The following is a 4,713-nucleotide window of genomic DNA, read 5'->3' on the forward strand; positions in this document are numbered from 1 at the left end:
GAGCTGTTAGCTGGCCTTTTTTCCAATTACACTATTATCTACAGTGCCATTTCTGAAGATTTTAGTCCTTCCTTTTGGAATATTTTTTAAACCCATCAGGATGTTGGAAATATTTCACTGAACAAGACCTTAGTTTTTGTCAATGTTTAAAACAAAGAAACAAACAAGTTTCTAATTTTTTTGTAATCTTGGCAGCTGTGGAGAGAACTCGAATGTTTCCCTCAGTAGTCCTTTGTTGTGCCTGTGGTGGGTGGTTAGTGAGCCCTGTGGTTAAACCTGGAATGGAGGAAACTTGGAAATGAAGCAGGGAATCAAGCAGAGACTTGCAGCCAGAGCAGCGTTGGTGGTATAGTGGTGAGCATAGCTGCCTTCCAAGCAGTTGACCCGGGTTCGATTCCCGGCCAACGCAGTTGTGTTTTTGACACCTTTCCCAGAGGTGCAGTGCTGCCATCCACAGGAACCTCACAGTGGATGGAGAAATGGGTCACCAGGAACCTCATGAGGTTTAACACGGAGAGATGGGCAAAATAATGCACCCCTATAGACATTGAAAACCCACATTGTCAGGAAAGGATGTGAGGGTCCTGGTGGGCACCACATTACACATGATCCAGCAAGGTGCCCCTTCAGGAATGAGAGCCAAGGGTGGACTTGGCTTCATTAGACAAAGTACTGTGCATAGGCAGAAGGAGGATCCCTTCTACTGGGCACTGGTGAGGTCACTCCTGTAGCAGTGTCTGTGTCCAGTTCTGGGCTCCCCAGTACTGGAGAGGCATGGGAATACTGGGCAGAAAGCAGTGAAAGGACCAAAAGATGGTTAGAGCACTGCAGAAACACTTCTGCTGTGAAGAAAGACTGGGAGAGATGTTTAGCCTGCAGAACAAAGGGCTAGGATGGGTAATCTTATTCATATATATAAATAGTTGAAGGGAGCATGCAGATAGAATAGAGCCAGGCTATGCTCTTGGTGCCCAGTGGCAGGAGAAGAGGGAATAGGCACAAACAGACACATGAAAGGTTCTCTTTGAACACTAGGAAACCTTTTTTCACTATGAGGGTGACCAAGCACTGGCACAGGTTGCCTACAGAATTTGTGGAGTCTCCATTCTTGGACATATTCAAAAACTGTCTAGACATGGTCCTGGACAACTGACTTAGGTGTCCCTGCTTGAGCAGTGAGGTTGGACCAGATGGCATCCAGAGGTCCCTTCCAAACTCAGCCATTCTGTGATTCTGTGTGTCAAGCCAAGCAGTCAAGCCAAGGTGAGAACTGAGGGCAGAGGACCAGTATAAGATTTTAGCGATTTCTGTAGGAGTGGGCACAGCACCAGGTGCTGGACTGAGAGACAAAGCAGTCAAAGGAAGAAGTATTACTCCAGCAGAGCTTGAGGAATGCACACAAGCTATGGTTCACTACAGAGCCAGTAATTAGTGCCTTCAGATGATACATCAAAGTTGAGAGGTAAGTACCTCCCAGGAAGACTCACTGTATGAGTGCTCTTTCAGGTCTCTGAGAATGCCCACCAATTTTGGTGATGCAATTAATCACTGCCAATTCCATGGCTCAGATTCCTTTTATACATGAAACCTGACTCTTGACAACTCTTTCAGAGAAAATATTCTATCCCAAAGCAATTTTGAAATAATTTCTATTACATGTCCTAAAGCTGTTTGTATGACAATTGCAGACAGGACCTACTCACATGGTAGGCTGCAGTGAATGGAAGAAAATGCAAATATACTAAACGTTCACTTCTTTTATTTCAGTCTATTTTCTTTTTTCTTCAAGAGGGAAAAAACCACACTCATAGGTTTATAGAAATCAAAAGAAGCAAAGGGCTAAAGAAGCTGAGCTAGCCTAAGGAGAAGTTTTAGCCATTTACATTTCATAGCTAAGAATGGATAATGACTAGAGTTCCTAGGAGGAGTGGAGAACGGGAGATACAAGCTGGGAAAACGTGATAGATTTACAAAGGGCAGATATATGAAAGAGGACCTCTGTCCTGGAAGAGAAGAGCTTCTGGAAGCAGAGGGTAGGTGTTATGCCAGCAGCAGGCAATGGACTGAAAATCAAACCAGAGGGGTTTTAGCTGTCCAGATTCTCATTGCAACTTGTATGTTCCTAAACCTAAGCTAATGGATCAAAATGATTAGCTGCTCTACTTGAATCAAATTACACTTCTGCTGGAAAAAAAATATTTACTTGTTTATATAAGCCTGGCTGACACTAGAGGGAAAATCCTCACATGAAAGCCTGGAAAATGTTCCAAAAAGAGGTGCTACACTGCCTAGACACAGAGGAACACAAGGGATGCTCCACTTCACAGAGAGGTCAGTGACTGGATGGAGCAAGTAAAGCAACATGCTCCATAGGATGTGGGTTACTCAAGGTCCATTAATAGCCACCCCTATCAACTTCAGGCTCTCAGATGACAAGTGAAGAAGACAATGACATATGAGACTTCAAGAGGGATTTAGACTCAGTGTACTGCATGCCCACAAATTTCAAGTCAATACTATAAATATACCTGCTTTTGTAAAAGTTGTTCTCATAGATACAACTGTGCTTCCCAGATGTGTTTTTTACAGTTTCTTATATCTGTGGGCTTCTGTAGTACATGAAAATATCAACTGAGGTATTTTCCCATGGCTTAAAAACAGTAACTTTGCTGAAAACCTGTAAGCTATGAGATGCTTCTCGATTCTTTCCATTTTTACTGCATAGGAAGGCAATGATGCCTTTTGTTGTTTGGTTTTGTTTTGACGCTTCAGTTGGAATTGTGCAAAGTCATAAGATGTATAACTGTCTTTCTAGTGTGCACAATGATAGAATTCTATGCTTGAAATAATCATTTAGTAGCATCTCACAGTCTATTAGCTACGAGCTGTAATGTAGCTCTGCAATCAGCTCCCAAGAAAGGTACAACATTGTTCCAGGAGCAGGATGAAAACCATGTTCAGATACAACTTCATTCATAGAATTATATCATAGAATCAGACAATCATAGAATGGCCTGGGTTGGAAGCGACCTCAAAGATTATCTAGTTCCAACCCCTGTGCTATGGACAGACACACCCTTCACTAGACCAGGCTGTTCAAGCCCCATCCAACCTGGTCTGAAACACTTCCAGGGATGGGGCAGTCCCAGCTTCTCTGGTCAACCTGTTCCAGTGCCTCACCACCCTTGCAGTAAAGATTTTTTTCTTATATAACTATAAAATTTTTTACTAATCTAAACCTACTTTCATTTTGAAACCATTCCCCCTTGTCCTGTCACTACATTCTCTTGCAAAAAGTCCCTCTCCATCTTTCTTGTAGTTATTGCACGTTGATTTATTCCTTCTTTTGGAAACAGGAAAAGAACTTACCTCTTGCTAGTATGGATGGCTTAGAAGCAGAAGGGAGAACTTTCTAGCAGTATCTGCTTCCTGTCTACTTACTCATTGCAGGAACACAATGTCTAAAATGTCTAAATTATCTACAAAATTTGCAGCATCCTTCTTAAAAAAAAAAGTCCTTGAGCTTTCCATCTACAATAATCCAAGCAAGAGATTTCATTATTTTAAATATCAATTATACTGGGGTTTTTTTTAATAAATTGTTTAAACAATTAACATGCTCACCGTTATCATTCTGCTGCTTTCTTCAGCTTTCTACTCTGATTCTCTGTATTCACATTTTAGCATTTGCTTTACAATTAATTAACATAATTTTGGAGTATGAAGCACACACATTTATTCAGTGTTTGCTACACTCTCAGTGATAGTAAGTGCAAAAATACTGAGGATCTTGCACTTGTACATTCTTGGAGCTTATAGGAAAAGGAAGGAAGGAAAGGGAGAAAAAAGAGGAACATATATATATACACCTACAGACATACACCCACATGCCTGTGCCTGATTTGACTTACACAGCCATAGCATTCTGTCTGAGAAATGCATAATAAAACAGTATATTTTTTCCATTTCTTTTCTTCACCTCCTCAAAATAGATTCGAAGAATTTTTATGCTCTAGTATATTTTTCAAGTATCCAGAAGGAAAAATATACTTTCAAGAATCTTATGAAAATTCTGTTAACACACATCTTGGCCTGAGACTTCTTTGAACATCAAAGTAAGCTACAAGTTAATTCACTTGCATCCAGCTGCATTTGGTGGTATGCTCATCATATTGAAGAGGTCCTTTTCTGTTTCCATCTTTCACTGCTTATGTCAAACAGTTTACAGAGAGGCAATATAAATTCAGACAGAGCTGTAGGAATGCCATCAATGAGTTTGGGAGTTTACATTGTGTTTGTGTGAGGTCACTGTGTGTTGTCTTCAATGATCAATGGCTTAATGAATGCTTTTAAAGCCAGAGGCTACCCTTAGTGTCTTTAGTTACTCCATGTTAGGCTATGTTTTATTAGAAGGGCTCAGGCAATTCTTCTCTTGCAATTTTTTTATAATGGATTTGTGACTTTTCAGTAGTTTTTTTGTGGCATTTCCCCGTACTCATAACAAGAAGTCAGGTGACCAGCAAGATAAACGATATTTAACCTAGTGGTGACAGATGTAGCAGAGGTGAAAGGGTTATATCTATTAATAAACAAAGTTTGAAAGCCTTTTAGCACCATCTTTCACATCATGCTTATCTGACCTTTTGCACAAGATAACTTCCACAAGCTTATTAAAATGGGAGGGGAAAATCCCCCCAACAATTTGTTGTGTTT

The 4,713-nt window shown here is 40.6% G+C and overlaps 1 non-coding gene across 1 annotated transcript; it reads left to right on the forward strand.

Moving 5' to 3' along the window:
* Window positions 1-337: 337 nt before the first annotated feature.
* TRNAG-UCC lies at window positions 338-409 on the forward strand. The gene has a single exon. It is a non-coding gene; the product is annotated as a tRNA-Gly (tRNA).
* Window positions 410-4,713: the final 4,304 nt, after the last annotated feature.

This window comes from Neopelma chrysocephalum, unplaced genomic scaffold (genome assembly GCF_003984885.1).
Source record: "Neopelma chrysocephalum unplaced genomic scaffold, ASM398488v2 Primary Assembly neopelma1_72, whole genome shotgun sequence".
NCBI lineage: Eukaryota > Metazoa > Chordata > Aves > Passeriformes > Pipridae > Neopelma > Neopelma chrysocephalum.